General features: G+C 32.3%; 1 protein-coding gene across 23 annotated transcripts in view; it reads right to left on the bottom strand.

Moving 5' to 3' along the window:
- LOC145258136 (poly(rC)-binding protein 3-like) overlaps positions 1-14,529 on the bottom strand; it is a 572,684-nt gene that overhangs the window by 398,110 nt on the left and 160,045 nt on the right. The gene's annotated exons all lie outside the window — the stretch shown is intronic.

Raw genomic sequence — 14,529 nt, 5'->3', positions numbered from 1 at the left:
GCGACATTTGATCAGAATTTAACAAATGAAGGTTCGTTGGAAATGAAATGACTTGGATTGTGTAATAGGCTATGTGACATTAGCCCTTAAGGTTGCACATTTAGGAGATCATCCATCATCCAGAGCCTATTTTTGGCATTTTTTACAGCCATAAAATGTTTCAATCATAATTATTTGTTTTACTAGTTTTGCATATGAATTACAAAATATCTGATATTTCCCCCAAACATCTGGCCTTAATAGAGGGAGACTGAAACTTGCTATGGTTTCAAATGATCTGAAATAACAACAAGGGGAGACTTGATTCCAAATATTTCTCATATGTTATATCTCCCCTCTTTGGTTTTCATACATAAAGTAAATTTCAGTGTATAAGGCTTATTTGATACTGGAGATATTCATAATCGTACCCTATTTCCAAAATTATAATCATCTGGAAAGAAGCTTTGCGGTATTGTATTTCACAGACGGAAACTTCTTCAACAGAAACTTAGTTTATAATAACTATTTAGCATAAGGTACACACTAGAAAAAAAGGACTCTTGATAAACGACGAGTCTGTCAGGTGGGGTATTGCTGAGACTTGGCGAAGGTCTACTCTCTCTGAGTGCATTTTTATATTGCTGATTCAATCTAAAAGATTTAGCTGATCAAATATTAATAATTTCGCTTCTTTTTTTTTTTGTAATAATAAAATCAGCCAGGCGGGGTATTGCAGAGACTTGGCGGAGGCTTGCTCACTCTGAGTGCATTGAATATTGATGACTCAATCTAAAAGATTTAGCTGATCAAATATTAATAATTTCGCTTCTCTTTTTATTTTGTAATTACTTAATTCCACTGAAATGAATCAATTAATGAAATACAGCGAGAAATGGTATTAAGAATGTTATCTTTTTATTAAACCTCTTCAGATAACTGCAATCATGAAATTACAATACATTTTATCATGCAGAACGAGTTTTGTTTCCGTTCTTTTTTTTTTTTAGCTGTGTCTTTGTAGATAAGTTTAGCGTTATCCGTTATCAACCCAAAGATTCTCACAATTGGGAGGAAAAAAAATGTACTGTGAAAAATTCAATCGTTTTAATCATTTCGAGAATCTCGATCTATTCGCCTTTTATCTGGAAATCACTTTCACTGGTTTTATCGATTTCCAAAACCTTTCTCTCTACATCACTTTCAATGATTTTATCGGCACGCAGTTTCCCCATCCTTCTCTTTTTTTCTTTATATACATGCATCTCTAACCGCTTCCTATATACACGTCCACCTTAGTCTTTTTCTATCTAATCCTGCAACTATCTATTTAAACATGTTTCTATCTTTTAGTTTGTTCATATCTACTATATCTATAAAAGTGAGAATGTGGGGGGGGGGGCACTTCTCAACCTATATACTCAACGAATTTTTGATCTACAGACTTACAATTTGGTATATAGGGTATTCAGACTTCTGGAAAACATGTTAATCGGTTTTCACCCAGAAAAAAAAAAAACGGCTGCTAAGAGGTCAAAATTGAAAACTTGGTATGTGGGAGGTCATCGGATTCTTATCTGTTTGTTTCACGAATGCGCATGCGGGAATCGTTCACGTGACAGATTCCTTATGTTAAGAATAAGTAGTTTAAAAACACCTCTAAATGTCGTGTCACGCTGTCCTAATGGTTATCGTACTTGACTCACTGTCTAGATTTTAATTTCGATCTCAGCTCGGGTATTTTTTTAAAATTTTTACTTACAAGAAGTGAACGGTTTAGACAAGAACAATACTCGCATGCACGTTTCAGTTTATGTATTAATTAAAATATAATATTTATGCGTACGACTGGGCAACGCCGGGCGGCCTGCTAGTATATGTATAAAAGTGAGAATGTATGTGTGTGTGAGGAAAACTCAACCTATATACTCAATGAATTTTTGATCTACAGACATTAAATTTGATATGTAAGGTATTCAGACATGTGGAAATCTTTTTAATTGGTTTTCATCCGTAAAAAGAGCTGCCTAGGGGTGAAAATTGAAAACTTGGTACGTGGGGGTGACCGCATTTTTATCTGTTTGTTCCTATTTACAATGCCTCCCCACAGGACAGAGACACCAGGGTCGTTTTTTAATGTGGAGAAAAGGAACAAAAATTCTTAACTGTTTCACGGATGCACATGCGTGAATCATTCACGTGACAGGTTCATTAAGTTAAAAATAAATAGGTTTGAAAACATCTTTTAAAGCTCGTGGCAAGTTGGCCTAATGGTTATCATACTGGACTCACTGTCTTTAGGTTTTGGTTTCGATCTTGGCTCGTGTTTTTTTTTTGTGTTTTTCTTAAAAGAGGGGAACTGTTTAGAAAAGACAATGTTCGCATGCACTTGTCTCAGTTTCTTTTTTTTTTTTTTTTTTTTTTTAAAGGAATTTAATGTTACGTTTAATACCGGGCAACGCCGAGTTTGTCTGTTAGTCTACTATATAAATGAAACCCGTTTCTCTGTGGGTGGGTGGGTGGGTGGGTGTTGTCTTTGTGTCTATGTATCTAAAGTCAAAAACAACACAAGACACACAAAGCTGCTATACTCGTTTTTTCATCTTGACTTGGATAAAAGATATACACATTTAAAAAAAAAAAATATTTAGAGCATTTATAAAGCAAAGTAATGAGAAAATCTTCCCAGATTCAACAATGAAGAGGTAAGATTTTGCTGCTCATCAGAGGGGAAAATTATTAGATTTGAGACTCTTTTTGATCCCGCCTAAGTGAGAGCCTAGTGACAGATGCAACAGCCCAGATGTGGCAATAATACTCCATCTCTGAACAAATGCTGGCTAGGATACTCTCATATGTGAGTAATCTTTTAGCTCTGTAGAAGAGGCACACCTTCTTTGCAGCAGCCCTGGCAATGTCCTCAGTATATTTATCATCACTACTCTCTGGTACACTTTAACCCTTGACTATCTCTAGGTTAAATAGGAACTATTGCTCATTGATCATTGACTATTTGTTGACAAACTAGACACATGCAAAAGAAAATAATCTACAAACGAATTTGTAGGATTTACAAAAAAAAAAACAAAAAAACAAAACACTAACCAACTCATTGAAGTCCTTTTTAATGTACATAAACATTATAACTTTTGAATTGAAAGCTATGTTTAATTTCAAAATAGTGTTTCCAATGGATAGCTTATCTTTATAAGTCTTGGAGATGGAAAACAGTTTTCGGTGGGTAGCTGATTTGTAGAAGTCTTGGACTTTAAAATTTTGCAGGTAAAGAACAAAAGATCTTTGTTGTGTGGACCCAAAAAATTATGTGCAGGAATTTTTAAAGATCCAATATTTTTATGGAGCAATTCTGGTTTCTGATTGGCTGATTGCAGAACATGGCTCCATTTGATTGGTCCATTCCTATCGCTAGTGTCTATAAGTAGAACCTTCCAATTTTCTTTAATCATACTTATATTGATGAGGATGAGTCCACTTGCTGTTTCGGTTGCTTGGAGACTTGGGTAGAAAGTAGGGGTCAAGAATCCATTCTTGACAATCAGCTCGACAGATGAAGGGTCATGAACGGCCAGTACCTGTTCGACTGAGTTACGCCACATGGGTGGTGCATAGGAGTTCCATCCTTCTATGCCTTGCCACCTGGCTTTTGGGTAGAGTAAGCTTATCAAATAGGGGAAAATCTTACTTTACTTTATATATTAGACAAACATATTTATGAGCATTCTTGGGTTTTAAAATAAAAAATGTTAATACCTTTATTTTTAGATGATCCACATCATTTCTACGTAACGGACAGACATTAAAATTGCTTAAGGCCATCGAAGGCCATAATAAATAATTGCTAGTTTAAACCTTTTACAACATTTATTACAACGGAGACATTTTTATGAGGACTATTTCGACTGAGAAGATTTAATGGGGACATTTTGCATTCAAATTGAATAATTTTCAATGCTTATAAAAAGAATTATAGCGCAAGAGTAAGACAAAAGATTAAAAATTTGTGACCCGTTGGGTCAGTATATTTTATATAAATTATTAATTTTTTTTTTTAAAATGTACAAATGCTTTAAACTCATATGATGTCATAATAGACCTTTTCTCTCCTCCTCACTCACCCACCCATTCTCCATTTTCCCACTATCTCCTCTATTTGTTCGCTCTCACCCTCTATTTGGAAATTCTAAATATTTCTGAAAATTGCATCCGTGTTTCTCGCCTATACATAATTTTGATAAATAAGCATCGAGTTATTTTTAAAATGTAAATATTAATTTACTTGTCCTTACGTTCAGTGTCACAAAAAACATCATCATCACAAACAATAATTAATGAGAAACGAATTACCTCACTTTACAGTCGTTCTCTATCAATTAAAAATCATTATAACCATTTTGTCTCAAAAAATTTTCCAAAAAAACATGACTGTCTGTTTACAGTGTCAAATTGGCTATTTTATTTTATGATTTAAAAAAATGCCATGCTGAGAGGAAACTAAGTTTTTTTTATTATTATTGCTTTTTAAAATTAAAAGGAAAAGTGCAAGTGAATTGACATCTGTTCCCCTTTATAATTTTAATATAAAAAATTATTCAGAAAAAAAACAAAAAAAATGTTGTGGGTTGAATTTTCATTGAAAAAAAAAAAAAAAAAAAAAAAAAAATTTTTTTAAATCAATTCTTTTTAGCTTAAAAGGGTAAAAAGAATTTTCTACAAATTGTTTTAAATTTGTCGTTATTTGTTTTATTTCATTTTTTTATTCATTTGAAAAGTTTCAACTACCGTGGAATTTCCACAGGTTCTGCTAGTTTATTATCAATACGATGTTTAAGGGAAAACTAAATCGAACTTTTTAAAATTCAATCTAGAAAAAATTGCAAACGACTTTATACTGAATTATTTTTCTTTCTAAGCTCGCCACCAGACCAGAGAAACGCTTTAAGATTCATCCTTAAATTTTAGACGTTTTTCTAAAATACAAAAATATCTAATGGATTTTGCATTAAATTTGAAAAAGGTTTCTAGATATAAGGTCTAGTATCATTATATATAATGATTTTTATCTATGTAAGGAGACATGGAATTGGTGTAAACTGTTCTGTTTGAGGAATTAATTTTACCCATCTTAGGACAGGTATTCTTCTAATATATAAATATATATATATATATATATATATATATATATATATATATATATATATATATATATAGTCAAAAACAAACAAAGAAATAAGTCGCTACTCATACAAATGTTGAGGAGATGCAAAAGGCAAGTGTAATTAATTATAAAATGTTAATATTTTCTTGGCGCATTACATGTGAAAACTTTGGAAAATTGTTTTTTATGCACTGATGAGATTAACCAGTTGTTCAAAATTATTGTTAATGAACTATTATATACTTGTATGCAAACATTAGGTTGAAAAAGCTGTAGCAATAAAAGTTTAACATTTGGAAAATGAGCAACAATATTAGTTTCTGATCCTTGTAAAGTGGTATCTTTAGGAAATATTTATAGCTCTAGTATTGCACTATTGAGCTATCTAAATGAGATGTTTGTGTTATTTATTTATATATAACTAATATCCTAAGTAGTATGAATTATATATATATATATATATGTATATATATATATATATATATATATATATATATACACACACACACACGGTGCAACCACGTCAATGCACTGGTTCTTGCCAGATCACCAAAGTTAAGCTACGATGAGTCTGGCCAATACCAGATGAGTGACCATTTGGAAAGGCTAGGTGCTGTGTGTACCGTGTCAAGACATAGAAATTTTCAGGTATCTGGGGGCACGTTTAATCCAGTGGGAGAGATGCATCCCCAGTCTTCATTAAGACAAGCATCTAGGAGAAGGAAAGAAACTGATGTAAAACCTGAAGTCTACTGTCTGTTCTGTCCACGGTAGCCATTGCACTGATGGAGATTAGGCAGTACCTAAAATTGTGGTTGGTCTGCACAAAGCCTTCGCCACTATGAACAAATCATGTGAATTTCGGAACAACTTAGTTATTATGGCGGAGCTCATACATCGAAATCGACGAGAGGGTTTTCAATTCTGTATCGAATCATCAGCAGACGAAAAAGCAAGTGAACAAAAAAAGCTGAAGAAAAGGTAGCTGTGAAATGGCCATATGAAGTCACTTAGAGAGAACGTTTTTAACTTTGAAATTTTGTGATGCCCGTATTAGCATCACAAGATAAAATTGTAATATGTTCAGCATTTTAAAATATTAATACTGGTTTCTTGGGCAATATTATTGATTGTATGTTAAGTTTAAATGAATACTCGAAACTCTTTACATTTTCGTTCATTTGCTTTTTCACCTGATGAAGATTCAAGGAAGAATAAAAAAAAAGTTCATGATACATATGTCCATATGTATCAATCATATCTTAACTTTGGTCATCTGGCGTTATTGTTTTTATTTCAACACTAAATACATCATTAGGAAAATCGAAAAATAAAAAGGTGCAATCAAGAGAGTGATTTTTGCTTATATATATATATATTACAATAGAAAAATGCGAGTATGAAAAGTAATATGATTAAGCTTAAACATGGAAAAAAACACAAGTTATTCTAGTAAAAAATATGATAAATTTATAATTTAAAATATTACAGCATTAAGAATTAATTATATAATGTTAAATTGAATTGAAAAAAAATTCTTAATGATGAAATATTTTAAGTTATAGATTTATTATATTTTTTACTAGAATAGGTTGTCCTTTTCTTTTCCATGTTTAAGCTTAACCATATTATTTTACATGCTCGCATTTTTCTATTGTAATCCATGATTTTTCCAGGCTTCCAGTAAATTCACTTGTTTTTTGTTTAATTTCAGTTTTAGTTTTTCGCCCCCATAAACATAACATACATATGTAAAACAATGTACGGCACTCGTCTGCTTTCATTTTCTCTGTTTCACTTGTTGCTTCTCTTTTCGCGAGAGCGGTGAATTAGTAGCAACACTAGTTGCTGAAGCGACGTGGTTGCTATGAAAACCAGTCAGAAAAAACGCTGCTCACTTCCTTACATTTTTTAACGATTTTGAACACCAATAAATTCATCATAACTTTTGTTTTCCTGAACGAAAATTGAAAAAACATTTCACAATATAGCTGAGAAAGTGATCTATAAACTGTAATAATTGTTTGAAATTTGGTCAGAAAATGAGTGAGTGGTGAAGCTTTAAAGCAGTTCTAAATGACTAAAATTTCCACTTAAGCATATATTCAAACACTACCGTGTTTGAATTTTATATATATATATATATATATATATATATATATATATATATATATTAAGTAATGTGATTGATAATTTAAAATTTCAAAATCAAATTATAATTAAATTAAAAATCCGTTTCATAAGAAATAAAATACACTCAGCTCTTTAGACTATTGTTCTAATCTCCTTTATATATATATATATATATATATATATATATATATATATATATATAGGAACAATAAGAGTGGAAAATGAAGTCACAAACATTTAGTTGGGGGATAGAGGGAACTCTTTATACCAAGGTATTTCGGAGCCTAATGCTTCTCATCAGAAGAGTAGAGAAGATGCTAGGTAACATAATGGGAATGCGACGTTTAACATGAGATTTAGCAGGAACGAAATAAATCAATGAAAATATTGATGTTGTTAGGGAGAATTATATCGAATTCTAAGATAAAGAAGTATCCTATTGTATAAAGGGTAATATAAAAAAGAAGTATAAAGTTTTTTTAAGACTATGATAGAAACTCTATACACCTTTTATAAACAGAAGTTCTTTTTATAAAAAAAGGTGAATGATTTTTTATAAAAACCATTGTTAGGTGAAAGTATAGAAAATATTTTTTCGAGAAAATTTACAAATTATTTTTGTCAACACATGATCAAATTTTATTTGGTTTCAAGTGCACAGTGGAAGAAAAGTTCTTTACAATGGTGATAGAAAAGAGTTCTTGCTTTGAGCAAGATTGTAGAATACAGCTTATTTGACCGTTTTTTTTTTTTTTACGTGATAAAATAATGCAAAAGGAAGACAAAAAAAAAACAAACAACCCCTCTCTCTCCCCAAAAAGGTCGAGACAAGATGATATTTTGATAGTCCTATTTATCATCAACCTCAGCCGCAACATAATCAAATGCGTTGGAAATAATTGCAGCACTCTTGCAATCAAGTACTTTTATTCATAGAACGAATTCTCCAAAGAAAAAAAATAACTTCTCTCCGGAAGACAATCCCATCTATAAGAAAATCATGATTGGCTTTTCATTCAATTTGGCCTTATTTAGCTGATCCTAATCAGACTTGGAAAGAGGAGATAATCCCTGTTTGGATTATTTGGATTGTTTGGATTATTAGTCGCATCTTAATTGCTTTTGTTTTCCACAACGTTTTGGCCGATGTAACCACCGACCATCTTCAGGTGCATAATGGTAGAAAATGTTTTGTTTTTCAAACAAACAACCAAGATGGTAATAATAGTCCAAACACTCCAAATCATACAAAAAGGTTTTTACTCTAATTTACTTTTCCTAATTTTTTTTTTTTTTATTACATTTTCATCCCAAAACAAGCCACGTTGCCACTTTAATGTAGGGGGTTACTATCAGGGACATAAGCTACAGGGGTACTATGTAGGGAGTTGAGCAGCAAGACATCGGTTCACGTTACACTTGAACTTCTGCATGTCAGTACAGTTGGGGAAGCAGAGACCCGGAAGGGAATTCCAAAGACTAGCGGTTCTGGGGAAGAAACTATTGGAGTAGAAGGCTCTTTTACATCTAGGGATCTCTACTGTGAAGGGGTGGGATTTAGTTGCTTGTCGGGTTTGTCGGGGTATTTACGTCGAGGGGGTACAAGTGATTGCAGTTTGTCAGAGCAAGCACCGTTAAAGTACTTGTAGAACAGGCAGAGGGATACAACATTTCATCGATGGGGAAGAGGCTGAAGTTTAGATGACAGTTCAGGACCTATCAGATTGACGACTCTTTTGAACTTTGTCTAGGAGCGAGAGACTAGTAGCAGATGCACCAGCCCAAATATGACAACAATACTCCATACATGGGCGAGTGGTGGCCTTATAGAGGTACAGGATACTTTCGGCCGTTAGTAGCTAGTAATACATCGTTTGCTTAGTTATTTATTTTTATTTCTCATATATTAACATGACGTATGCATATATTTATTTATTAAACACTTGTATATTTTATTAAAATATTTATTAAATATTTTTAACGTGCATAAAAATTATCCATAGACATGTGTCCCGTCTTCAGCATGGCTAAACTTTTGACAAGGATTGAACTCGTAATAGCTTGATTGGCAGCCAGATACCTTGTCAAATATTTTGCACGATTTTATCGCTTTTAAATGTAAGATCGATTGTTGATTTATTTATTTTTTATTAGTGATTCTGTGATATCTAATTGTTATACTCGCCTAATCGTGACTTAGACGAGAAACAACCATTAATGTTTGGGAAATCTGCACATCGCCAAAAATTAGAGGGGTTTGCAGATTCAGGTTGAGGAAACAAAAATCGGAAAAGCATAACTGGATATTGTTTAAGACTATCAAAAGGTTTGCCTACTATTTCATAGAAATTTAGGAAGTTGCATATTATCGCACTTTCAACTTATGAAGCTGAATTTGTAGTGCTCCCTCATTCAGCTCAAGAAGAAGATTCAATTTAGCTTAAAAAATGACATTATCACTAATCATATATGTCAATTATATTGTCACTAACTGCAAATATATATTATATTGACAGTTATATATATATATATATATATATATATATATATATATAACACTTATATTAACACTAATTATAATATATATATATATCAGTAATATTATATTATAATTAACTACATTCATCAATTATATTATAATTATATTATAATTAACTACGTTCATCAATTATATTATAATTATATTATAATTAACTACGTTCATCAATTATATTATAACTATATACATCAATTATATTGAATAAAATTCATCAATTATATTATAATTAACTTTCCATACATTATATTATAATAAACTGCATTAATCAATTATATTGTAACTAACAAAATTCATCAATTATAATATAACTACATGAAGCAATTTGATTGTCATTTTTCACTAAATACACTAATGATATTGTCACTAACTACATACGAGTATATCAAGTGTATTGTCACTTACTATGTGTGTTAATCATATTCTCACTATATATATATATTCTAAATATAAATATTATATTGCCACTCACTACGTATATCAATTACATTGTCACCAACTACATACATTAATAATATAGTCACTAAGCTCATATATTAATTATATCATCACTAACAATGTATATATATTATTTCCACTAACTATATATATATATATATATATATAATTTGAATTGCTACTAATTATATCTATTATATTGTCGCTAACTGCATATATCAATTTGATTGCCATATACTACATATATAAATTATATTGTCACTAAGTACGTATATAAATTATATTGTCACTAGCTACATTTACTTAAAAACTAAATATATCTAATATAATGTTACTAACTGCACACACACACACACATATATATATATATATATATATATTATATTGCCACTGATAATATATTGTCACTAATATATGTATATTTTAATATCACTAACTACATAAATATTTTTTTCACTAATTACATATATCTATTATATTGTCACTAACTTCAAATATATATTATATTGACAGTTATACACATACACATATATATATAACATTTATATCAACACTAATTATATATATATCATTTGATGGACCCATCCATCAATTTCAAAATATGAGCTTTGCCACAACAACTAAGTTGTTAGGAAATCCACACAGATGATTTGTTTATAGTGGTGAAGGCTTTGTGCAGAACCAACTACACTTTTTGGTACCACTGCTTTTCTTCATCGATGCAATGGCTGCCATAAGACAGAGCCAACATAAACTTCAGGTTTTTGCATCAGCATTTTTCCTTCTCCTAGATGTATGTCTTAGTGAAGATGGAGGGTACATCTCTCTCAGTGGATAAATGTGCCCCCAAATACGACCCTGGAAATTTCTATAGCTCGACACTGTATACACAGCACCTAGCCTTCCCAAATGATCACTCATTTAGTATTGGCCAGACTCATCATTGGTGATCTGGTAAGGACCAGTGTGTTGTCAGGATTGTGCCACATTATATATATATATATATTCCATGATTTTCTTGGGGGTACAAAACTTTATAAAGGCAATCATGAAGGGAAGACGTATTCCTTCGGAATTCATTTTATATTAAAAATAAAAGACGAGGAGAAAAGGAAAATGGATAGCGACTAAAAATAAAAGTAGGAAAATAGAAAAAAAAAGATCAAAACGAGTCAATTGACATGTTTCGCCCTCACTCATCAAAATTGGAATCGAGCGATTTAATTTTTAGTAATTTGTTTTCCTAAATGATAAAATCTAAAAAAAAAAAAAAAGAAAAAAAAAGAGAGAGATGGGAGCAAGAGCAATCGTATGGGGATGAATTTTAGTAGGCTGATTACGTTTAAACCCAACAAGCAGTCCTTTTGCTTACAAAGGGAAGGCTTCCTAAAGCGAACGTGAATATATATATATATAATGTGTGTGTGTGTGTGTGTGTTTGTTAGCCCCTTTAAGAAACTCGTTTCTTATCGTTGAGCACTTTACAGTTGAAATAAAAGTTGGTCAATTTAGCTTCCATGTGCAGATCATCATATAATGATTAGATCACTCTGGCAGACGTTAAAAAGCATTTACAAAATAAATGCTTCTTTCACCGTGTTCGAATCTATCGACTGGTGTTAATCGTGACACTCTGCACTGATGATTCCGAAAAGGATGAAACACTAGTGTCTGTAGGTATTTAATAATTATTATAGTAAATAATATATATATATATATATATATATATATATATATATATATATATATATAGTAATTCATAATACTTAGGGTATTACTTACATATAAATAAATAAAACAAATGCATATCTTAATGAAGACACTTAATTCTTAATTCATTCGGGGAGATATATCATTAATATTGTCACCAAGCTCATATATCAATTATATTGTGCAGAACTACTTATATACTTGCCTAGACAAATGGTCACACTTGCTAAGATTTGCCTTGCCACTCAATCCAGCAGAAGATGGCAAGTAACATGTCTTTTTTTTGTGTCAGGATGATTTATGGTTGTATTCACTCGTACAAATCACATTCCCTCGTTTATTGCTAATTATATGAATCGTCTCTAATTGGGAATTCCATTGGGTTTGTTCATGACTATTTTTGCAGACTCAGTGTGCTTATTCGAGGATGCTGGCTTTTCCTCATCTTCTGGCCTCGTGCCATCTATTCTTGCGATGGAAAGGAAGTAAATACGACTACTTACTTATTTACAAATATATATATTAGTTTTTATGCTCATTTTTTGGTCCCCCCCCCCGACAAAAGGAGGGGGACCTGTAAATTCACCCTTGTCTGTTCGTCTGTCCGCACTTTTCTCAATAACTACGTCTTGGAATTTTTTGAAATTTTGTACAAACATTAAACATGATATGAGTAAAAATGTAATAGAACAGATTTTCTGGGAAAACTCCGGTTGCCCCCACCCCCGCCTTCTAGGAGTACCTTTCAGGTTAAAATGGCTAAAATTGACGCTTTGTGCTTATTAAAAAAATGATAACTTGGATTTTTATAAAACTTTCTGAAAACTTGTAATACGATAACTCTTGGGTGTGCCTCAGAGTCTCTTTTAGGGCTAATAAAAACATTCCATTTTTGGGACTATTTTTACCATATTTGTCTAAAATTTTCTGTGTATGTCTATATAGCAGTTTCGGATGGTGCTGAACTCAAATTTAAGTATGTTAAGGCCTTGGAGACTTTTGAGGCTAAAAGGAAGGGGGGCAAATGATGGACTTAATCAATACTTTTTTTTTTTGCATGGTGCAGAACTTAAATTTACATGTTAAGGCCTAAAACTGCACTGTTTGTTCATTTTTGCCAGGATTTGGCGTCCCCTTGGGATTTGGGGGTTAAATGCGGGTGAGAGAGGGGGGAAATGCTGAACTTAGTCATTTTTTTATGCCTCGTTCCTTGTACACTCACGGGGGACCATGCATGCTTCACTTGTTTATCTTGATTCCATTCAAAGTGATATGAAGGGGTGTATATTATGCCTGTGTGTCTAACTCCTGTATTGTCTAGTGGTATAAAACTTATGACAAAAGATACATTTTAACAATGGACATGTGATAAAAGTGACAGTTCTCTGGGGTTGTAACATTGTATGAGAAATTTATCTTTTTCTCCAAAAGTATGGAATATGTTTTATTGCCGATATGATAAACAGAAAAGAGAACTGAAGTTGACATGGCGACGAGAGGTCTGCTCTATTGGCTGGAAAAGATGTTGTCATTTGGTCCACCTGTTGTATTTAAGTTTCAGACCACCAAAAAGGGATAAGTTAGTTTGAACAGATAATACAGAAAAATTAATTTGAGTTGAAGACAAAGACAAAAAAAGGATGGGGGAAGAGAGACATGTTTACGAAAGAGAAAGAAGAAATTCACAAAAAAAAAAGGAAAAGAAAAAGAATATAAAAGAGTGGGAAAGAAACAGAAGAGGAAAAAAAAGAAAAAAATAATCTTCAAATGACAGAGGGGGAACAGTCCAGTTTTCTAAAAATGATCGTCTTTTTTCGAAATGGAGTCTTTTTGCTGGCTGGCATCGAAACGTGCACATCGCCCTCGCCCCCATAAGAGCTAAGTTGAAAAGCTCTTGTTCTTAGTGGGAAATTAACTAAATGAACTTAAGTTATACAACCTGCATCACGAATCTTGGACCAAAGAACTCTACTTTAAACAAGTGTACCCTGAATAACTTAAAATGATTCATAAATAATTATTTTGTTTGGTTTATACGAAAATGACCCCGAGTTTTTTTTTTTTTTTTTGTTATTCGATTGCCGGCCTAAATGAAGATACTTCAGTTCAGTTACTTCAAGTTATTAGCAATTTATTTCAGGTATGCCCTGATACCAGACGATGAAAGAGACGGACTAGATTTAGCACGAAGCCAGAGTAATGGCCGAAGTGGACACTATTACCACATGGACTTAGGGTCATGCACGTTTCGCATGCCCTGAGCAGCAGAGCGGTATTTTCCAGTGACCAGTGAGAGTCTGGTCACCTTGGAGGGGTCCACCACTAGACAATTAAGAATGTAGCCCTGCTGGATTGCATCTATGGTCCTGTGAACTGAGAGCGACGAATACAGCCAGGGGTATATCATAAGTATGCTCCCATGAATGAGAAACCGATGGATACGACAGAAGGGGGATAGGGTTATAACATTAGCACAATCAGAGAAACATATCTATTCCATCCCTGATTTTGCTTGACGGATCCTCAGGAAAATCTCCAAAGAAGATTCATGCAAATG

Source organism: Euprymna scolopes, chromosome 33 (genome assembly GCF_053919585.1).
Source record: "Euprymna scolopes isolate OS-2025 chromosome 33, ASM5391958v1, whole genome shotgun sequence".
Taxonomy (NCBI): Eukaryota; Metazoa; Mollusca; class Cephalopoda; order Sepiida; family Sepiolidae; genus Euprymna; species Euprymna scolopes.
Note: the sequence above shows the minus strand (reverse complement) of the source record. Positions and strands in the feature narration are given on the sequence as shown.